Source organism: Oncorhynchus keta, chromosome 8, assembly GCF_023373465.1.
Source record: "Oncorhynchus keta strain PuntledgeMale-10-30-2019 chromosome 8, Oket_V2, whole genome shotgun sequence".
NCBI lineage: Eukaryota > Metazoa > Chordata > Actinopteri > Salmoniformes > Salmonidae > Oncorhynchus > Oncorhynchus keta.
Window position 1 is genome coordinate 48,192,091 of NC_068428.1, and position 24,476 is coordinate 48,216,566.

Consider the following 24,476-nt stretch of genomic DNA (forward strand, 5'->3'; position numbering starts at 1 on the left):
TAGAGAGAGGAGGAGATGGGTAGAGAGAGGAGGAGGGGTAGAGACAGGAGGAGGGGTAGAGACAGGAGGAGGGGTAGAGACAGGAGGAGATGGGTAGAGAGGAGGAGAGGGGTAGAGAGGAGGAGATGGGTAGAGAGAGGAGGAGATGGGTAGAGAGAGGAGGAGAGGGGTAGAGAGAGGAGGAGGTGGGTAGAGAGGAGGAGATGGGTAGAGAGAGGAGGAGATGGGTAGAGAGGAGGAGAAGGGTAGAGAGGAGGAGAGGGGTAGAGAGAGGAGGAGATGGGTAGAGAGGAGGAGATGGGTAGAGAGAGGAGGAGATGGGTAGAGAGGAGGAGATGGGTAGAAAGAGGAGGAGATGGGTAGAGAGGAGGAGATGGGTAGAGAGGAGGAGATGGGTAGAGAGGAGGAGATGGGTAGAGAGAGGAGGAGATGGGTAGAGAGAGAGGAGGAGATGGGTAGAGAGAGGAGGAGATGGGTAGAGAGGAGGAGATGGGTAGAGAGAGGAGGAGATGGGTAGAGAGAGGAGGAGATGGGTAGAGAGGAGGAGATGGGTAGAGAGAGGAGGAGATGGGTAGAGAGGAGGAGATGGGTAGAGAGGAGGAGATGGGTAGAGAGGAGGAGATGGGTAGAGAGGAGGAGATGGGTAGAGAGGAGGAGATGGGTAGAGAGAGGAGATGGGTAGAGAGGAGGAGATGGGTAGAGAGAGGAGGAGATGGGTAGAGAGAGGAGGAGATGGGTAGAGAGGAGGAGATGAGTAGAGAGGAGGAGATGGGTAGAGAGAGGAGGAGATGGGTAGAGAGGAGGAGATGGGTAGAGAGAGGAGGAGAAGGGTAGAGAGGAGGAGAAGGGTAGAGAGGAGGAGAAGGGTAGAGAGGAGGAGAAGGGTAGAGAGGAGGAGATGGGTAGAGAGGAGGAGATGGTAGAGAGGAGGAGATGGGTAGAGAGAGGAGGAGATGGGTAGAGAGGAGGAGATGGGTAGAGAGAGGAGGAGATGGGTAGAGAGAGAGGAGGAGATGGGTAGAGAGGAGGAGATGGGTAGAGAGGAGGAGATGGGTAGAGAGAGGAGGAGATGGGTAGAGAGAGGAGGAGATGAGTAGAGAGAGGAGGAGATGAGGAGATGGGTAGAGAGGAGGAGATGGGTAGAGAGAGGAGGAGATGGGTAGAGAGAGGAGGAGATGGGTAGAGAGAGGAGGAGATGGGTAGAGAGAGGAGGAGATGGGTAGAGAGGAGGAGATGGGTAGAGAGAGGAGGAGATGGGTAGAGAGAGGAGGAGATGGGTAGAGAGAGGAGGAGATGGGTAGAGAGGAGGAGATGGGTCGAGAGGAGGAGATGGGTAGAGAGAGGAGGAGATGGGTAGAGAGAGGAGGAGATGGGTAGAGAGAGGAGGAGGGGTAGAGACAGGAGGAGGGGTAGAGACAGGAGGAGGGGTAGAGACAGGAGGAGATGGGTAGAGAGGAGGAGATGGGTAGAGAGGAGGAGATGGGTAGAGAGAGGAGGAGATGGGTAGAGAGAGGAGGAGATGGGTAGAGAGGAGGAGATGGGTAGAGAGAGGAGGAGATGGGTAGAGAGGAGGAGATGGGTAGAGAGGAGGAGATGGGTAGAGAGAGGAGGAGATGGGTAGAGAGGAGGAGATGGGTAGAGAGAGGAGGAGATGGGTAGAGAGGAGGAGATGGGTAGAGAGAGGAGGAGATGGGTAGAGAGGAGGAGATGGGTAGAGAGGAGGAGATGGGTAGAGAGAGGAGGAGATGGGTAGAGAGAGGAGGAGATGGGTAGAGAGGAGGAGATGGGTAGAGAGGAGGAGATGGGTAGAGAGAGGAGGAGATGGGTAGAGAGAGGAGGAGATGGGTAGAGAGGAGGAGATGGGTAGAGAGAGGAGGAGATGGGTAGAGAGGAGGAGATGGGTAGAGAGGAGGAGATGGGTAGAGAGGAGGAGATGGGTAGAGAGGAGGAGATGGGTAGAGAGGAGGAGATGGGTAGAGAGAGGAGATGGGTAGAGAGGAGGAGATGGGTAGAGAGAGGAGGAGATGGGTAGAGAGAGGAGGAGATGGGTAGAGAGGAGGAGATGAGTAGAGAGGAGGAGATGGGTAGAGAGAGGAGGAGATGGGTAGAGAGGAGGAGATGGGTAGAGAGAGGAGGAGAAGGGTAGAGAGGAGGAGAAGGGTAGAGAGGAGGAGAAGGGTAGAGAGGAGGAGAAGGGTAGAGAGGAGGAGATGGGTAGAGAGGAGGAGATGGGTAGAGAGGAGGAGATGGGTAGAGAGAGGAGGAGATGGGTAGAGAGGAGGAGATGGGTAGAGAGAGGAGGAGATGGGTAGAGAGAGGAGGAGATGGGTAGAGAGGAGGAGATGGGTAGAGAGGAGGAGATGGGTAGAGAGAGGAGGAGATGGGTAGAGAGAGGAGGAGATGAGTAGAGAGAGGAGGAGATGAGGAGATGGGTAGAGAGGAGGAGATGGGTAGAGAGAGGAGGAGATGGGTAGAGAGAGGAGGAGATGGGTAGAGAGAGGAGGAGATGGGTAGAGAGAGGAGGAGATGGGTAGAGAGGAGGAGATGGGTAGAGAGAGGAGGAGATGGGTAGAGAGAGGAGGAGATGGGTAGAGAGAGGAGGAGATGGGTAGAGAGGAGGAGATGGGTCGAGAGGAGGAGAAGCGTAGAGAGGTGGTATGATCCAGAGGTTTGAGCTGAGAATTAGGTTTCTCTGAATGAGTCTTTCTGAAGAACAGAAAACCCCCCCTTTGCTAGACGACTGATTCACAAAACCACCACCCAGTAACCACTGATTCATCCAACTTAGCCCAGCCCATGTGGTATCAGACTGCAGCAGTCTAGTCAGGAAAGGGTTAATTTCAGAACCGGCGGTTGCCGTGGAAATAGAACAGTGACAGCGTTTCGCAGAAGCATTATCTGGGAGAAAAGAGAAGGAACACACACACACACACACACACACACACACACACACACACACACACACACACACACACACACACGCATGTTTGATAAATGGACTTTCTCTGACCAAGATTTCTCTGAATGAGTCAACAGGAAAAACTCCCCTGCTGGTAGAAGACTGATTGATAAAAACACACAAGAGAGTTGGGTTTCCCCCTCGACAGGCTCAGGGGTGGGTCGCTAGATGGTCTCACACACTACTAACCTTCTCTCAATATTCTACTTCTGTCTTTGGTGTGTGTGTGTGTGTGTGTGTGTGTGTGTGTGTGTGTGTGTGTTATTGTGTGTGTTATTGTGTGTGTGTGTGGTGACCAAAATATGTTAAACCAATCAAAATGTATTTTATATTTGAGATTCTTCAAAGTAGCCTCCCTTTGCCTTGTTGACAGCTTTGCACTCTTGGCATTCTCTCAACCAGCTTCACGAGGTAGTCACCTGGAATGCATTTAATTAAACAGGTGTGCCTGTGGAATTTCTTTCCTTCTCAATGCGTTCCAGCCAATCAGTTGTGTTGTGACAAGGTAGAGGGGGTATACAGAAGATGGCCCAATTTGGTAAAAGACCAAGACCATATTATGACAAGAACAGCTCAAATAAAGCAAAGAGAAATGACAGTCCACCATTACTTTAAGACATGAAGGTCAGTCCATCATTACTTTAAGACATGAAGGTCAGTCCATCATTACTTTAAGACATGAAGGTCAGTCCATCATTACTTTAAGACATGAAGGTCAGTCCATCATTACTTTAAGACATGAAGGTCAGTCCATCATTACTTTAAGACATGAAGGTCAGTCCATCATTACTTTAAGACATGAAGGTCAGTCCATCATTACTTTAAGACATGAAGGTCAGTCCATCATTACTTTAAGACATGAAGGTCAGTCCATCATTACTTTAAGACATGAAGGTCAGTCCATCATTACTTTAAGACATGAAGGTCAGTCCATCATTACTTTAAGACATGAAGGTCAGTCCATCATTACTTTAAGACATGAAGGTCAGTCCATCATTACTTTAAGACATGAAGGTCAGTCCATCATTACTTTAAGACATGAAGGTCAGTCCATCATTACTTTAAGACATGAAGGTCAGTCCATCGTTACTTTAAGACATGAAGGTCAGTCCATCATTACTTTAAGACATGAAGGTCAGTCCATCATTACTTTAAGACATGAAGGTCAGTCCATCATTACTTTAAGACATGAAGGTCAGTCCATCATTACTTTAAGACATGAAGGTCAGTCCATCATTACTTTAAGACATGAAGGTCAGTCCATCATTACTTTAAGACATGAAGGTCAGTCCACCATTACTTTAAGACATGAAGGTCAGCCAATACGGAAAATGTCAAGAAATTTGAAAGCTTCTACAAGTGCAGTGGCACAAACCATCAAGATGTGATGAAACTGGCTCTCATGAGGACCGCCACAGGACAGGAAGACCCAGAGTTCCCTCTGCTGTAAAGGATAAGATCATTAGAGTTACCTGAGGTCTACTACACCTGTTGTATTCAGCATTTCACTGTGAGGTCTACTACACCTGTTGTATTCAGCATTTCACTGTGAGGTCTACTACACCTGTTGTATTCAGCATTTCACTGTAAGGTCTACTACACCTGTTGTATTCGGCATTTCACTGTGAGGTCTACTACACCTGTTGTATTCAGCATTTCACTGTGAGGTCTACTACACCTGTTGTATTCAGCATTTCACTGTGAGGTCTACTACACCTGTTGTATTCAGCATTTCACTGTGATGTCTACTACACCTGTTGTATTCAGCATTTCACTATAAGGTCTACCTACACCTGTTGTATTCAGCATTTCACTATAAGGTCTACTACACCTGTTGTATTCAGCATTTCACTGTGAGGTCTACTACACCTGCTGTATTCAGCATTTCACTGTGAGGTCTACTACACCTGTTGTATTCAGCATTTCACTATAAGGTCTACTACACCTGTTGTATTCAGCATTTCACTGTGAGGTCTACTACACCTGTTGTATTCAGCATTTCACTATAAGGTCTACTACACCTGTTGTATTCAGCATTTCACTGTGAGGTCTACTACACCTGTTGTATTCAGCATTTCACTATAAGGTCTACTACACCTGTTGTATTCAGCATTTCACTGTGAGGTCTACTACACCTGTTGTATTCAGCATTTCACTATAAGGTCTACTACACCTGTTGTATTCAGCATTTCACTGTAAGGTCTACTACACCTGTTGTATTCAGCATTTCACTGTGAGGTCTACTACACCTGTTGTATTCAGCATTTCACTGTGAGGTCTACCTACACCTGTTGTATTCAGCATTTCACTGTGAGGTCTACTACACCTGTTGTATTCAGCATTTCACTGTGAGGTCTACTACACCTGTTGTATTCAGCATTTCACTGTAAGGTCTACTACACCTGTTGTATTCAGCATTTCACTGTGAGGTCTACTACACCTGTTGTATTCAGCATTTCACTGTAAGGTCTACCTGTTGTATTCAGCATTTCACTGTGAGGTCTACTACACCTGTTGTATTCAGCATTTCACTATAAGGTCTACTACACCTGTTTTATTCAGCATTTCACTGTGAGGTCTACTACACCTGTTTTATTCAGCATTTCACTGTAAGGTCTACTACACCTGTTGTATTCAGCATTTCACTGTGAGGTCTACTACACCTGTTGTATTCAGCATTTCACTATAAGGTCTACTACACCTGTTTTATTCAGCATTTCACTGTGAGGTCTACTACACCTGTTTTATTCAGCATTTCACTGTGAGGTCTACTACACCTGTTGTATTCAGCACTTCACTGTAAGGTCTACTACACCTGTTGTATTCAGCATTTCACTGTGAGGTCTACTACACCTGTTGTATTCAGCATTTCACTGTAAGGTCTACTACACCTGTTGTATTCAGCATTTCACTGTGAGGTCTACTACACCTGTTGTATTCAGCATTTCACTGTGAGGTCTACTACACCTGTTGTATTCAGCATTTCACTGTAAGGTCAACTACACCTGTTGTATTCAGCATTTCACTGTGAGGTCTACTACACCTGTTGTATTCAGCATTTCACTGTGAGGTCTACTACACCTGTTGTATTCAGCATTTCACTGTAAGGTCTACTACACCTGTTGTATTCAGCATTTCACTGTGAGGTCTACTACACCTGTTGTATTCAGCATTTCACTGTGAGGTCTACTACACCTGTTGTATTCAGCATTTCACTGTAAGGTCTACTACACCTGTTGTATTCAGCATTTCACTGTAAGGTCTTCTACACCTGTTGTATTCAGCATTTCACTGTGAGGTCTACTACACCTGTTGTATTCAGCATTTCACTGTGAGGTCTACTACACCTGTTGTATTCAGCATTTCACTGTGAGGTCTACTACACCTGTTGTATTCAGCATTTCACTGTGAGGTCTACTACACCTGTTGTATTCAGCATTTCACTGTGAGGTCTACTACACCTGTTGTATTCAGCATTTCACTGTGAGGTCTTCTACACCTGTTGTATTCAGCATTTCACTGTAAGGTCTACTACACCTGTTGTATTCAGCATTTCACTGTAAGGTCTACTACACCTGTTGTATTCAGCATTTCACTGTAAGGTCTACCTGTTGTATTCAGCATTTCACTGTGAGGTCTACTACACCTGTTGTATTCAGCATTTCACTGTGAGGTCTACTGCACCTGTTGTATTCAGCATTTCACTGTGAGGTCTACTACACCTGTTGTATTCAGCATTTCACTGTGAGGTCTACTACACCTGTTGTATTCAGCACTTCACTGTGAGGTCTACTACACCTGTTGTATTCAGCATTTCACTGTGAGGTCTTCTACACCTGTTGTATTCAGCATTTCACTGTGAGGTCTACTACACCTGTTGTATTCAGAATTTCACTGTGAGGTCTACTACACCTGTTGTATTCAGCATTTCATTGTAAGGTCTATCTACACCTGTTGTATTCGGCATTTCACTGTGAGGTCTACTACACCTGTTGTATTCAGCATTTCACTGTGAGGTCTACTACACCTGTTGTATTCAGCATTTCACTGTGAGGTCTACTACACCTGTTGTATTCAGCATTTCACTGTAAGGTCTACTACACCTGTTGTATTCAGCATTTCACTGTAAGGTCTACTAAACCTGTTGTATTCAGCATTTCACTGTGAGGTCTACTACCTGTTGTATTCAGCATTTCACTGTAAGGTCTACTACACCTGTTGTATTCAGCATTTCACTGTGAGGTCTACTACACCTGTTGTATTCAGCATTTCACTGTGAGGTCTACTACACCTGTTGTATTCAGCATTTCACTGTGAGGTCTACTACACCTGTTGTATTCAGCATTTCACTGTGAGGTCTACTACACCTGTTGTATTCAGCATTTCACTGTGAGGTCTACTACACCTGTTGTATTCAGCATTTCACTGTGAGGTCTACTACACCTGTTGTATTCAGCATTTCACTGTGAGGTCTACTACACCTGTTGTATTCAGCATTTCACTGTAAGGTCTACTACACCTGTTGTATTCAGCATTTCACTGTAAGGTCTACTACACCTGTTGTATTCAGCATTTCACTGTGAGGTCTACTACACCTGTTGTATTCAGCATTTCACTGTGAGGTCTACTACACCTGTTGTATTCAGCATTTTACTGTAAGGTCTACTACACCTGTTGTATTCAGCATTTCACTGTGAGGTCTACTACACCTGTTGTATTCAGCATTTCACTGTGAGGTCTACTACACCTGTTGTATTCAGCATTTCACTGTGAGGTCTACTGCACCTGTTGTATTCAGCATTTCACTGTAAGGTCTTCTACACCTGTTGTATTCAGCATTTCACTGTGAGGTCTACTACACCTGTTGTATTCAGCATTTCACTGTGAGGTCTACTACACCTGTTGTATTCAGCATTTCACTGTAAGGTCTATCTACACCTGTTGTATTCGGCATTTCACTGTGAGGTCTACTACACCTGTTGTATTCAGCATTTCACTGTGAGGTCTACTACACCTGTTGTATTCAGCATTTCACTGTGAGGTCTTCTACACCTGTTGTATTCAGCATTTCACTGTAAGGTCTACTACACCTGTTGTATTCAGCATTTCACTGTAAGGTCTACTAAACCTGTTGTATTCAGCATTTCACTGTGAGGTCTACTACCCGTTGTATTCAGCATTTCACTGTAAGGTCTACTACACCTGTTGTATTCAGCATTTCACTGTGAGGTCTACTACACCTGTTGTATTCAGCATTTCACTGTGAGGTCTACTACACCTGTTGTATTCAGCATTTCACTGTGAGGTCTACTACACCTGTTGTATTCAGCATTTCACTGTGAGGTCTACTACACCTGTTGTATTCAGCATTTCACTGTAAGGTCTACTACACCTGTTGTATTCAGCATTTCACTGTGAGGTCGACTACACCTGTTGTATTCAGCATTTCACTGTGAGGTCTACTACACCTGTTGTATTCAGCATTTCACTGTAAGGTCTACTACACCTGTTGTATTCAGCATTTCACTGTGAGGTCGACTACACCTGTTGTATTCAGCATTTCACTGTAAGGTCAACTACACCTGTTGTATTCAGCATTTCACTGTGAGGTCTACTACACCTGTTGTATTCAGCATTTCACTGTGAGGTCTACTACACCTGTTGTATTCAGCATTTCACTGTGAGGTCTACTACACCTGTTGTATTCAGCACTTCACTGTGAGGTCTACTACACCTGTTGTATTCAGCATTTCACTGTGAGGTCTACTACCTGTTGTATTCAGCATTTCACTGTAAGGTCTACTACACCTGTTGTATTCAGCATTTCACTGTGAGGTCTACTACACCTGTTGTATTCAGCATTTCACTGTGAGGTCTACTACACCTGTTGTATTCAGCATTTCACTGTGAGGTCTACTACACCTGTTGTATTCAGCATTTCACTGTGAGGTCTACTACACCTGTTGTATTCAGCATTTCACTGTGAGGTCTACTACACCTGTTGTATTCAGCATTTCACTGTGAGGTCTACTACACCTGTTGTATTCAGCATTTCACTGTGAGGTCTACTACACCTGTTGTATTCAGCATTTCACTGTGAGGTCTACTACACCTGTTGTATTCAGCATTTCACTGTAAGGTCTACTACACCTGTTGTATTCAGCATTTCACTGTAAGGTCTACTACACCTGTTGTATTCAGCATTTCACTGTAAGGTCTACTACACCTGTTGTATTCAGCATTTCACTGTAAGGTCTACTACACCTGTTGTATTCAGCATTTCACTGTGAGGTCTACTACACATGTTGTATTCAGCATTTCACTGTAAGGTCTACTACACCTGTTGTATTCAGCATTCCACTGTAAGGTCTACTACACCTGTTGTATTCAGCATTTCACTGTGAGGTCTACTACACCTGTTGTATTCAGCATTTCACTGTAAGGTCTATCTACACCTGTTGTATTCGGCATTTCACTGTGAGGTCTACTACACCTGTTGTATTCAGCATTTCACTGTGAGGTCTACTACACCTGTTGTATTCAGCATTTCACTGTAAGGTCTTCTACACCTGTTGTATTCAGCATTTCACTGTGAGGTCTACTACACCTGTTGTATTCAGCATTTCACTTTGAGGTCTACTACACCTGTTGTATTCAGCATTTCACTGTAAGGTCTACTACACCTGTTGTATTCAGCATTTCACTGTGAGGTCTACTACACCTGTTGTATTCAGCATTTCACTGTGAGGTCTACTACCTGTTGTATTCAGCATTTCACTGTAAGGTCTACTACACCTGTTGTATTCAGCATTTCACTGTAAGGTCTACTACACCTGTTGTATTCAGCATTTCACTGTGAGGTCTACTACACCTGTTGTATTCAGCATTTCACTGTAAGGTCTACTACACCTGTTGTATTCAGCATTTCACTGTGAGGTCTACTACACCTGTTGTATTCAGCATTTCACTGTAAGGTCGACTACACCTGTTGTATTCAGCATTTCACTGTAAGGTCTATTACACCTGTTGTATTCAGCATTTCACTGTGAGGTCTACTACACCTGTTGTATTCAGCATTTCACTGTAAGGTCTACTACACCTGTTGTATTCAGCATTTCACTGTGAGGTCTACTACACCTGTTGTATTCAGCATTTCACTGTGAGGTCTACTACACCTGTTGTATTCAGCATTTCACTGTGAGGTCTACTACACCTGTTGTATTCAGCATTTCACTGTAAGGTCTACTACACCTGTTGTATTCAGCATTTCACTGTGAGGTCTACTACACCTGTTGTATTCAGCATTTCACTGTAAGGTCTACTACACCTGTTGTATTCAGCATTTCACTGTGAGGTCTACTACACCTGTTGTATTCAGCATTTCACTGTGAGGTCTACTACACCTGTTGTATTCAGCATTTCACTGTGAGGTCTACTACACCTGTTGTATTCAGCATTTCACTGTAAGGTCTATCTACACCTGTTGTATTCGGCATTTCACTGTGAGGTCTACTACACCTGTTGTATTCAGCATTTCACTGTGAGGTCTACTACACCTGTTGTATTCAGCATTTCACTGTGAGGTCTACTACACCTGTTGTATTCAGCATTTCACTGTAAGGTCTACTACACCTGTTGTATTCAGCATTTCACTGTAAGGTCTACTACACCTGTTGTATTCAGCATTTCACTGTGAGGTCTACTACCTGTTGTATTCAGCATTTCACTGTAAGGTCTACTACACCTGTTGTATTCAGCATTTCACTGTGAGGTCTACTACACCTGTTGTATTCAGCATTTCACTGTAAGGTCTACTACACCTGTTGTATTAAGCATTTCACTGTGAGGTCTACTACACCTGTTGTATTCAGCATTTCACTGTGAGGTCTACTACACCTGTTGTATTCAGCATTTCACTGTAAGGTCTACTACACCTGTTGTATTCAGCATTTCACTGTAAGGTCTACTACACCTGTTGTATTCAGCATTTCACTGTGAGGTCTACTACCTGTTGTATTCAGCATTTCACTGTAAGGTCTACTACACCTGTAGTATTCAGCATTTCACTGTAAGGTCTACTACACCTGTTGTATTCAGCATTTCACTGTAAGGTCTTCTACACCTGTTGTATTCAGCATTTCACTGTGAGGTCTACTACCTGTTGTATTCAGCATTTCACTGTAAGGTCTACTACACCTGTTGTATTCAGCATTTCACTGTAAGGTCTACTACACCTGTTGTATTCAGCATTTCACTGTGAGGTCTAATACACCTGTTGTATTCAGCATTTCACTGTGAGGTCTACTACACCTGTTGTATTCAGCATTTCACTGTGAGGTCTACTACACCTGTTGTATTCAGCATTTCACTGTAAGGTCTACTACACCTGTTGTATTCAGCATTTCACTGTGAGGTCTACTACCTGTTGTATTCAGCATTTCACTGTAAGGTCTACTACACCTGTTGTATTCAGCATTTCACTGTAAGGTCTACTACACCTGTTGTATTCAGCATTTCACTGTGAGGTCTACTACACCTGTTGTATTCAGCATTTCACTGTGAGGTCTACTACACCTGTTGTATTCAGCATTTCACTGTGAGGTCTACTACACCTGTTGTATTCAGCATTTCACTGTAAGGTCTACTACACCTGTTGTATTCAGCATTTCACTGTGAGGTCTACTACACCTGTTGTATTCAGCATTTCACTGTGAGGTCTACTACCTGTTGTATTCAGCATTTCACTGTAAGGTCTACTACACCTGTTGTATTCAGCATTTCACTGTAAGGTCTACTACACCTGTTGTATTCAGCATTTCACTGTGAGGTCTACTACACCTGTTGTATTCAGCATTTCACTGTAAGGTCTACTACACCTGTTGTATTCAGCATTTCACTGTGAGGTCTACTACACCTGTTGTATTCAGCATTTCACTGTAAGGTCGACTACACCTGTTGTATTCAGCATTTCACTGTAAGGTCTATTACACCTGTTGTATTCAGCATTTCACTGTGAGGTCTACTACACCTGTTGTATTCAGCATTTCACTGTAAGGTCTACTACACCTGTTGTATTCAGCATTTCACTGTGAGGTCTACTACACCTGTTGTATTCAGCATTTCACTGTGAGGTCGACTACACCTGTTGTATTCAGCATTTCACTGTGAGGTCTACTACACCTGTTGTATTCAGCATTTCACTGTAAGGTCGACTACACCTGTTGTATTCAGCATTTCACTGTGAGGTCTACTACACCTGTTGTGTTCAGCATTTCACTGTGAGGTCTACTACACCTGTTGTATTCAGCATTTCACTGTGAGGTCTACTACACCTGTTGTGTTCAGCATTTCACTGTGAGGTCTACTACACCTGTTGTATTCAGCATTTCACTGTAAGGTCTACTACACCTGTTGTATTCAGCATTTCACTGTGAGGTCTACTACACCTGTTGTATTCAGCATTTCACTGTGAGGTCTACTACACCTGTTGTATTCAGCATTTCACTGTGAGGTCTACTACACCTGTTGTATTAAGCATTTCACTGTGAGGTCTACTACACCTGTTGTATTAAGCATTTCACTGTGAGGTCTACTACACCTGTTGTATTCAGCATTTCACTGTGAGGTCTACTACACCTGTTGTATTCAGCATTTCACTGTGAGGTCTACTACACCTGTTGTATTCAGCATTTCACTGTGAGGTCTACTACACCTGTTGTATTCAGCATTTCACTGTGAGGTCTACTACACCTGTTGTATTCAGCATTTCACTGTGAGGTCTACTACACCTGTTGTATTCGGCATTTCACTGTGAGGTCTACTACACCTGTTGTATTCAGCATTTCACTGTGAGGTCTACTACACCTGTTGTATTTAGCATTTCACTGTGAGGTCTACTACACCTGTTGTATTCAGCATTTCACTGTGAGGTCTACTACACCTGTTGTATTCAGCATTTCACTGTGAGGTCTACTACACCTGTTGTATTCAGCATTTCACTGTAAGGTCTACTACACCTGTTGTATTCAGCATTTCACTGTGAGGTCTACTACACCTGTTGTATTCAGCATTTCACTGTGAGGTCTTCTACACCTGTTGTATTCAGCATTTCACTGTAAGGTCTACTACACCTGTTGTATTCAGCATTTCACTGTAAGGTCTACTACACCTGTTGTATTCAGCATTTCACTGTGAGGTCTACTACACCTGTTGTATTCAGCATTTCACTGTGAGGTCTACTACACCTGTTGTATTCAGCATTTCACTGTAAGGTCTACTACACCTGTTGTGTTCAGCATTTCACTGTGAGGTCTACTACACCTGTTGTGTTCAGCATTTCACTGTGAGGTCTACTACACCTGTTGTATTAAGCATTTCACTGTGAGGTCTACTACACCTGTTGTATTAAGCATTTCACTGTGAGGTCTACTACACCTGTTGTGTTCAGCATTTCACTGTGAGGTCTACTACACCTGTTGTATTAAGCATTTCACTGTGAGGTCTACTACACCTGTTGTATTAAGCATTTCACTGTAAGGTCTACTACACCTGTTGTATTCAGCATTTCACTGTGAGGTCTACTACACCTGTTGTATTCAGCATTTCACTGTAAGGTCTACTACACCTGTTGTATTCAGCATTTCACTGTGAGGTCTACTACACCTGTTGTATTCAGCATTTCACTGTAAGGTCTACTACACCTGTTGTATTCAGCATTTCACTGTGAGGTCTACTACACCTGTTGTATTCAGCATTTCACTGTAAGGTCTACTACACCTGTTGTATTCAGCATTTCACTGTAAGGTCTACTACACCTGTTGTATTCAGCATTTCACTGTGAGGTCTACTACACCTGTTGTATTCAGCATTTCACTGTGAGGTCTACTACACCTGTTGTATTCAGCATTTCACTGTGAGGTCTACTACACCTGTTGTATTCAGCATTTCACTGTGAGGTCTACTACACCTGTTGTATTCAGCATTTCACTGTAAGGTCTACTACACCTGTTGTGTTCAGCATTTCACTGTGAGGTCTACTACACCTGTTGTGTTCAGCATTTCACTGTGAGGTCTACTACACCTGTTGTATTAAGCATTTCACTGTGAGGTCTACTACACCTGTTGTATTAAGCATTTCACTGTGAGGTCTACTACACCTGTTGTGTTCAGCATTTCACTGTGAGGTCTACTACACCTGTTGTATTAAGCATTTCACTGTGAGGTCTACTACACCTGTTGTATTAAGCATTTCACTGTGAGGTCTACTACACCTGTTGTATTCAGCATTTCACTGTGAGGTCTACTACACCTGTTGTATTCAGCATTTCACTGTAAGGTCTACTACACCTGTTGTATTCAGCATTTCACTGTGAGGTCTACTACACCTGTTGTATTCAGCATTTCACTGTAAGGTCTACTACACCTGTTGTATTCAGCATTTCACTGTGAGGTCTACTACACCTGTTGTATTCAGCATTTCACTATAAGGTCTACTACACCTGTTGATTTCAGCATTTCACTGTAAGGTCTACTACACCTGTTGTATTCAGCATTTCACTGTGAGGTCTACTACACCTGTTGTATTCAGCATTTCACTGTGAGGTCTACTACACCTGTTGTATTCAGCATTTCACTGTAAGGTCTACTACACCTGTTGTGTTCAGCATTTCACTGTGAGGTCTACTACACCTGTTGTGTTCAGCATTTCACTGTGAGGTCTACTACACCTGTTGTATTAAGCATTTCACTGTGAGGTCTACTACACCTGTTGTATTAAGCATTTCACTGTGAGGTCTACTACACCTGTTGTGTTCAGCATTTCACTGTGAGGTCTACTACACCTGTTGTATTCAGCATTTCACTGTGAGGTCTACTACACCTGTTGTATTAAGCATTTCACTGTAAGGTCTACTACACCTGTTGTGTTCAGCATTTCACTGTGAGGTCTACTACACCTGTTGTATTCAGCATTTCACTGTAAGGTCTACTACACCTGTTGTATTCAGCATTTCACTGTAAGGTCTACTACACCTGTTGTATTCAGCATTTCACTGTAAGGTCTACTACACCTGTTGTATTCAGCATTTCACTGTGAGGTCTACTACACCTGTTGTATTCAGCATTTCACTGTAAGGTCTACTACACCTGTTGTATTCAGCATTTCACTGTAAGGTCTACTACACCTGTTGTATTCAGCATTTCACTGTGAGGTCTACTACACCTGTTGTATTCAGCATTTCACTGTGAGGTCTACTACACCTGTTGTATTCAGCATTTCACTGTGAGGTCTACTACACCTGTTGTATTCAGCATTTCACTGTGAGGTCTACTACACCTGTTGTATTCAGCATTTCACTGTAAGGTCTACTACACCTGTTGTGTTCAGCATTTCACTGTGAGGTCTACTACACCTGTTGTGTTCAGCATTTCACTGTGAGGTCTACTACACCTGTTGTATTAAGCATTTCACTGTGAGGTCTACTACACCTGTTGTATTAAGCATTTCACTGTGAGGTCTACTACACCTGTTGTGTTCAGCATTTCACTGTGAGGTCTACTACACCTGTTGTATTAAGCATTTCACTGTGAGGTCTACTACACCTGTTGTATTAAGCATTTCACTGTGAGGTCTACTACACCTGTTGTATTCAGCATTTCACTGTGAGGTCTACTACACCTGTTGTATTCAGCATTTCACTGTAAGGTCTACTACACCTGTTGTATTCAGCATTTCACTGTGAGGTCTACTACACCTGTTGTATTCAGCATTTCACTGTAAGGTCTACTACACCTGTTGTATTCAGCATTTCACTGTGAGGTCTACTACACCTGTTGTATTCAGCATTTCACTATAAGGTCTACTACACCTGTTGATTTCAGCATTTCACTGTAAGGTCTACTACACCTGTTGTATTCAGCATTTCACTGTGAGGTCTACTACACCTGTTGTATTCAGCATTTCACTGTGAGGTCTACTACACCTGTTGTATTCAGCATTTCACTGTAAGGTCTACTACACCTGTTGTGTTCAGCATTTCACTGTGAGGTCTACTACACCTGTTGTGTTCAGCATTTCACTGTGAGGTCTACTACACCTGTTGTATTAAGCATTTCACTGTGAGGTCTACTACACCTGTTGTATTAAGCATTTCACTGTGAGGTCTACTACACCTGTTGTGTTCAGCATTTCACTGTGAGGTCTACTACACCTGTTGTATTCAGCATTTCACTGTGAGGTCTACTACACCTGTTGTATTAAGCATTTCACTGTAAGGTCTACTACACCTGTTGTGTTCAGCATTTCACTGTGAGGTCTACTACACCTGTTGTATTCAGCATTTCACTGTAAGGTCTACTACACCTGTTGTATTCAGCATTTCACTGTAAGGTCTACTACACCTGTTGTATTCAGCATTTCACTGTAAGGTCTACTACACCTGTTGTATTCAGCATTTCACTGTAAGGTCTACTACACCTGTTGTATTCAGCATTTCACTGTGAGGTCTACTACACCTGTTGTATTCAGCATTTCACTGTGAGGTCTACTACACCTGTTGTATTAAGCATTTCACTGTGAGGTCTACTACACCTGTTGTATTCAGCATTTCACTGTAAGGTCTTCTACACCTGTTGTATTCAGCATTTCACTGTAAGGTCTACTACACCTGTTGTATTCAGCATTACACTGTAAGGTCTTCTACACCTGTTGTATTCAGCATTTCACTGTGAGGTCTACTACACCTGTTGTATTCAGCATTTCACTGTAAGGTCTACTACACCTGTTGTATTCAGCATTTCACTGTGAGGTCTACTACACCTGTTGTATTCAGCATTTCACTGTAAGGTCTTCTACACCTGTTGTATTCAGCATTTCACTGTAAGGTCTACTACACCTGTTGTATTCAGCATTTCACTGTGAGGTCTACTACACCTGTTGTATTCAGCATTTCACTGTAAGGTCTACCTGTTGTATTCAGCATTTCACTGTGAGGTCTACTACACCTGTTGTATTCAGCATTTCACTGTGAGGTCTACTACCTGTTGTATTCAGCATTTCACTGTAAGGTCTACTACACCTGTTGTATTCAGCATTTCACTGTAAGGTCTACTACACCTGTTGTATTCAGCATTTCACTGTGAGGTCTACTACACCTGTTGTATTCAGCATTTCACTGTGAGGTCTACTACCTGTTGTATTCAGCATTTCACTGTAAGGTCTACTACACCTGTTGTATTCAGCATTTCACTGTAAGGTCTACTACACCTGTTGTATTCAGCATTTCACTGTGAGGTCTACTACACCTGTTGTATTCAGCATTTCACTGTAAGGTCTACTACACCTGTTGTATTCAGCATTTCACTGTAAGGTCTACTACACCTGTTGTATTCAGCATTTCACTGTGAGGTCTACTACCTGTTGTATTCAGCATTTCACTGTAAGGTCTACTACACCTGTTGTATTCAGCATTTCACTGTAAGGTCTACTACACCTGTTGTATTCAGCATTTCACTGTGAGGTCTACTACACCTGTTGTATTCAGCATTTCACTGTAAGGTCTACTACACCTGTTGTATTCAGCATTTCACTGTAAGGTCTACTACACCTGTTGTATTCAGCATTTCACTGTGAGGTCTACTACACCTGTTGTATTCAGCATTTCACTGTAAGGTCGACTACACCTGTTGTATTCAGCATTTCACTGTAAGGTCTATTACACCTGTTGTATTCAGCATTTCACTGTGAGGTCTACTACACCTGTTGTATTCAGCATTTCACTGTAAGGTCTACTACACCTGTTGTATTCAGCATTTCACTGTGAGGTCGACTACACCTGTTGTATTCAGCATTTCACTGTGAGGTCTACTACACCTGTTGTATTCAGCATTTCACTGTAAGGTCTACTACACCTGTTGTATTCAGCATTTCACTGTGAGGTCTACTACACCTGTTGTATTCAGCATTTCACTGTGAGGTCTACTACACCTGTTGTATTCAGCATTTCACTGTGAGGTCTACTACACCTGTTGTATTCAGCATTTCACTGTGAGGTCTACTACACCTGTTGTATTCAGCATTTCACTGTAAGGTCTACTACACCTGTTGTATTCAGCATTTCACTGTGAGGTCTACTACACCTGTTGTATTCAGCATTTCACTGTAAGGTCGACTACACCTGTTGTATTCAGCATTTCACTGTAAGGTCTACTACACCTGTTGTATTCAGCATTTCACTGTGAGGTCTACTACACCTGTTGTATTCAGCATTTCACTGTAAGGTCTACTACACCTGTTGTATTCAGCATTTCACTGTGAGGTCTACTACACCTGTTGTATTCAGCATTTCACTGTGAGGTCTACTACACCTGTTGTATTCAGCATTTCACTGTGAGGTCTACTACACCTGTTGTATTCAGCATTTTACTGTAAGGTCTACTACACCTGTTGTATTCAGCATTTCACTGTGAGGTCTACTACACCTGTTGTATTCAGCATTTCACTGTGAGGTCTACTACACCTGTTGTATTCAGCATTTCACTGTGAGGTCTACTGCACCTGTTGTATTCAGCATTTCACTGTAAGGTCTTCTACACCTGTTGTATTCAGCATTTCACTGTAAGGTCTACTACACCTGTTGTATTCAGCATTTCACTGTGAGGTCTACTACACCTGTTGTATTCAGCATTTCACTGTAAGGTCTACTACACCTGTTGTATTCAGCATTTCACTGTGAGGTCTACTACACCTGTTGTATTCAGCATTTCACTGTGAGGTCTACTACACCTGTTGTATTCAGCATTTCACTGTGAGGTCTACTACACCTGTTGTATTCAGCATTTCACTGTGAGGTCTACTACACCTGTTGTATTCAGCATTTCACTGTAAGGTCTACTACACCTGTTGTATTCAGCATTTCACTGTGAGGTCTACTACCTGTTGTATTCAGCATTTCACTGTAAGGTCTACTACACCTGTTGTATTCAGCATTTCACTGTGAGGTCTACTACACCTGTTGTATTCAGCATTTCACTGTAAGGTCTACTACACCTGTTGTATTAAGCATTTCACTGTGAGGTCTACTACACCTGTTGTATTCAGCATTTCACTGTGAGGTCTACTACACCTGTTGTATTCAGCATTTCACTGTAAGGTCTACTACACCTGTTGTATTCAGCATTTCACTGTAAGGTCTACTACACCTGTTGTATTCAGCATTTCACTGTGAGGTCTACTACCTGTTGTATTCAGCATTTCACTGTAAGGTCTACTACACCTGTAGTATTCAGCATTTCACTGTAAGGTCTACTACACCTGTTGTATTCAGCATTTCACTGTGATGTCTTCTACACCTGTTGTATTCAGCATTTCACTGTAAGGTCTTCTACACCTGTTGTATTCAGCATTTCACTGTGAGGTCTACTACACCTGTTGTATTCAGCATTTCACTGTGAGGTCTACTACACCTGTTGTATTCAGCATTTCACTGTGAGGTCTACTACACCTGTTGTATTCAGCATTTCACTGTGAGGTCTACCTACACCTGTTGTATTCAGCATTTCACTGTAAGGTCTACTACACCTGTTGTATTCAGCATTTCACTGTGAGGTCTACTGCACCTGTTGTATTCAGCATTTCACTGTAAGGTCTACTACACCTGTTGTATTCAGCATTTCACTGTGAGGTCAACTACACCTGTTGTATTCAGCATTTCACTGTAAGGTCTACCTGTTGTATTCAGCATTTCACTGTGAGGTCTACTACACCTGTTGTATTCAGCATTTCACTGTGAGGTCTACTACACCTGTTGTATTCAGCATTTCACTGTAAGGTCTTCTACACCTGTTGTATTCAGCATTTCACTGTGAGGTCTACTACACCTGTTGTATTCAGCATTTCACTGTGAGGTCTACTACACCTGTTGTATTCAGCATTTCACTGTAAGGTCTACTACACCTGTTGTATTCAGCATTTCACTGTGAGGTCTACTACACCTGTTGTATTCAGCATTTCACTGTGAGGTCTACTACCTGTTGTATTCAGCATTTCACTGTAAGGTCTACTACACCTGTTGTATTCAGCATTTCACTGTAAGGTCTACTACACCTGTTGTATTCAGCATTTCACTGTGAGGTCTACTACACCTGTTGTATTCAGCATTTCACTGTAAGGTCTACTACACCTGTTGTATTCAGCATTTCACTGTGAGGTCTACTACACCTGTTGTATTCAGCATTTCACTGTAAGGTCGACTACACCTGTTGTATTCAGCATTTCACTGTAAGGTCTATTACACCTGTTGTATTCAGCATTTCACTGTGAGGTCTACTACACCTGTTGTATTCAGCATTTCACTGTAAGGTCTATTACACCTGTTGTATTCAGCATTTCACTGTGAGGTCTACTACACCTGTTGTATTCAGCATTTCACTGTGAGGTCGACTACACCTGTTGTATTCAGCATTTCACTGTGAGGTCTACTACACCTGTTGTATTCAGCATTTCACTGTAAGGTCTACTACACCTGTTGTATTCAGCATTTCACTGTGAGGTCTACTACACCTGTTGTATTCAGCATTTCACTGTAAGGTCTACTACACCTGTTGTATTCAGCATTTCACTGTGAGGTCTACTACACCTGTTGTATTCAGCATTTCACTGTGAGGTCTACTACACCTGTTGTATTCAGCATTTCACTGTAAGGTCTACTACACCTGTTGTATTCAGCATTTCACTGTGAGGTCTACTACACCTGTTGTATTCAGCATTTCACTGTGAGGTCTACTACACCTGTTGTATTCAGCATTTCACTGTGAGGTCTACTGCACCTGTTGTATTCAGCATTTCACTGTAAGGTCTTCTACACCTGTTGTATTCAGCATTTCACTGTGAGGTCTACTACACCTGTTGTATTCAGCATTTCACTGTGAGGTCTACTACACCTGTTGTATTCAGCATTTCACTGTAAGGTCTATCTACACCTGTTGTATTCGGCATTTCACTGTGAGGTCTACTACACCTGTTGTATTCAGCATTTCACTGTGAGGTCTACTACACCTGTTGTATTCAGCATTTCACTGTGAGGTCTACTACACCTGTTGTATTCAGCATTTCACTGTAAGGTCTACTACACCTGTTGTATTCAGCATTTCACTGTAAGGTCTACTACACCTGTTGTATTCAGCATTTCACTGTGAGGTCTACTACCTGTTGTATTCAGCATTTCACTGTAAGGTCTACTACACCTGTTGTATTCAGCATTTCACTGTGAGGTCTACTACACCTGTTGTATTCAGCATTTCACTGTAAGGTCTACTACACCTGTTGTATTAAGCATTTCACTGTGAGGTCTACTACACCTGTTGTATTCAGCATTTCACTGTGAGGTCTACTACACCTGTTGTATTCAGCATTTCACTGTGAGGTCTACTACACCTGTTGTATTCAGCATTTCACTGTGAGGTCTACTACACCTGTTGTATTCAGCATTTCACTGTGAGGTCTACTACACCTGTTGTATTCAGCATTTCACTGTGAGGTCTACTACACCTGTTGTATTCAGCATTTCACTGTAAGGTCTACTACACCTGTTGTATTCAGCATTTCACTGTAAAGTCTACTACACCTGTTGTATTCAGCATTTCACTGTGAGGTCTACTACACCTGTTGTATTCAGCATTTCACTGTAAGGTCTACTACACCTGTTGTATTCAGCATTTCACTGTAAGGTCTACTACACCTGTTGTATTCAGCATTTCACTGTGAGGTCTACTACACCTGTTGTATTCGGCATTTCACTGTGAGGTCTACTACACCTGTTGTATTCAGCATTTCACTGTGGGGTCTACTACACCTGTTGTATTCAGCATTTCACTGTGGGGTCTACTACACCTGTTGTATTCAGCATTTCACTGTGGGGTCTACTACACCTGTTGTATTCGGCATTTCACTGTGGGGTCTACTACACCTGTTGTATTCAGCATTTCACTGTGAGGTCTACTACACCTGTTGTATTCAGCATTTCACTGTGGGGTCTACTACACCTGTTGTATTCGGCATTTCACTGTGAGGTCTACTACACCTGTTGTATTCGGCATTTCACTGTGGGGTCTACTACACCTGTTGTATTCGGCATTTCACTGTGAGGTCTACTACACCTGTTGTATTCGGCATTTCACTGTGGGGTCTACTACACCTGTTGTATTCAGCATTTCACTGTGGGCTCTACTACACCTGTTGTATTCAGCATTTCACTGTGGGGTCTACTACACCTGTTGTATTCAGCATTTCACTGTGAGGTCTACTACACCTGTTGTATTCAGCATTTCACTGTGGGGTCTACTACACCTGTTGTATTCGGCATTTCACTGTGAGGTCTACTACACCTGTTGTATTCGGCATTTCACTGTGAGGTCTACTACACCTGTTGTATTCAGCATTTCACTGTGAGGTCTACTACACCTGTTGTATTCGGCACACGTGACAAATAAACTTTGATTTGATTTATCTGCCAATTCTGACTGTTATTAATATTACATTACATTACATTTAAGTCATTTAGCAGACGCTCTTATCCAGAGCGACTTACAAATTGGTGCATTCACCTTATGACATCCAGTAGAACAGTCACTTTACAATAGTGCATCTAAATCTTTTAGGGGGGTGAGAAGGATTACTTATCCTATCCTAGGTATTCCTTGTGGGCTGGGAAAAGTGGAGTCTGTCAGAGTGACCAGGAGTGGTCTCATTAAATTGTAAGTCTGAATAACAGAGGAAGATCGCAGTGAGATTCAAAAGAAATCCGGACAACAGAAGTTGTGTGTTTTGAACTTCGGAGTCAAAGGGGTGACGACGGATGTTCAGGTTGAAATCCCGGTTGGAGCCCGGCGTCTGACCTGAGATGACCCCTTTGAGGTTTGGGGTTAAGGAAAAAGAGTCTGTCGGTCCGGTTGGTTTCTGATAAAGAACAAATACGTGCATGTGAAGCTTGGTTATGTAAAATACGCTGTAAGAGCTGTCGTCCCGAAACCACTAAAGCGAAGTGACGCTAGTGAAGGTATGGTAGCGTATGCTAGTGAAGGTATGGTAGTGGATACTGTAGTAAATAGTGAAGGTATGGTAGTGGATACTGTAGCAAATAGTGAAGGTATGGTAGTGGATACTAGTGAAGGTATGGTAGTGGATGCTGTAGTAAATAGTGAAGGTATGGTAGTGGATGCTGTAGTAAATAGAGAAGGTATGGTAGTGGATGCTGTAGTAAATAGTGAAGATATGGTAGTGGATGCTGTAGTAAATAGTGAAGATATAGTAGTGGATGCTGTAGTAAATAGTGAAGATATGGTAGTGGATGCTGTAGTAAATAGTGAAGATATGGTAGTGGATGCTGTAGTAAATAGTGAAGGTATGGTAGTGGATGCTGTAGTAAATAGTGAAGATATGGTAGTGGATGCTGTAGTAAATAGTGAAGGTATGGTAGTGGATGCTGTAGTAAATAGTGAAGGTATGGTAGTGGATGCTGTAGTAAATAGTGAAGATATGGTAGTGGATGCTGTAGTAAATAGTGAAGATATAGTAGTGGATGCTAGTGAAGATATGGTAGTGGATGCTGTAGTAAATAGTGAAGGTATGGTAGTGGATGCTGTAGTAAATAGTGAAGGTATGGTAGTGGATGCTGTAGTAAATAGTGAAGATATGGTAGTGGATGCTGTAGTAAATAGTGAAGGTATGGTAGTGGATGCTGGTGAAGGTATGGTAGTGGATGCTGGTGAAGGTATGGTAGTGGATGCTGTAGTAAATAGTGAAGGTATGGTAGTGGATGCTGTATTAAATAGTGAAGGTATGGTAGTGGATGCTGTAGTAAATAGTGAAGGTATGGTAGTGGATGCTGGTGAAGGTATGGTAGTGGATGCTGGTGAAGATATGGTAGTGGATGCTGTAGTAAATAGTGAAGGTATGGTAGTGGATGCTGTATTAAATAGTGAAGGTATGGTAGTGGATGCTGTAGTAAATAGTGAAGATATGGTAGTGGATGCTGTAGTAAATAGTGAAGGTATGGTAATGGATGCTGTAGTAAATAGTGAAGATATGGTAGTGGATGCTGTAGTAAATAGTGAAGATATGGTAGTGGATGCTGTAGTAAATAGTGAAGATATGGTAGTGGATGCTGTAGTAAATAGTGAAGATATGGTAGTGGATGCTGTAGTAAATAGTGAAGATATGGTAGTGGATGCTGTAGTAAATAGTGAAGATATGGTAGTGGATGCTAGTGAAGATATGGTAGTGGATGCTGTAGTAAATAGTGAAGATATGGTAGTGGATGCTGGTGAAGATATGGTAGTGGATGCTGGTGAAGATATGGTAGTGGATGCTGTAGTAAATAGTGAAGGTATGGTAGTGGATGCTAGTGAAGATATGGTAGTGGATGCTGTAGTAAATAGTGAAGATATGGTAGTGGATTCTAGTGAAGGTATGGTAGTGGATGCTGTGGCAAATAGTGAAGGTATGGTAGTGGATGCTGTGGTA

At 42.7% G+C, this 24,476-nt stretch overlaps 1 protein-coding gene and 1 long non-coding RNA gene across 4 annotated transcripts in view; one reads left to right on the forward strand and one right to left on the reverse strand.

The window, feature by feature from the left end:
• Positions 1–24,476, reverse strand: part of sgk1 (serum/glucocorticoid regulated kinase 1) — a 335,423-nt gene that overhangs the window by 246,103 nt on the left and 64,844 nt on the right. The window lies entirely within an intron of this gene.
• On the forward strand, positions 4,451–18,885 carry LOC127931543 (uncharacterized). Of its 3 annotated transcripts, none has more exons than XR_008141688.1 (3): positions 4,451–4,588; positions 9,061–9,212; positions 18,008–18,885. It is a non-coding gene; the product is annotated as an uncharacterized LOC127931543 (long non-coding RNA). The 3 variants fall into 3 exon arrangements; XR_008141689.1 differs by having other exon boundaries at positions 9,061–9,174; XR_008141690.1 differs by lacking the exon at positions 9,061–9,212 and adding an exon at positions 16,271–16,384.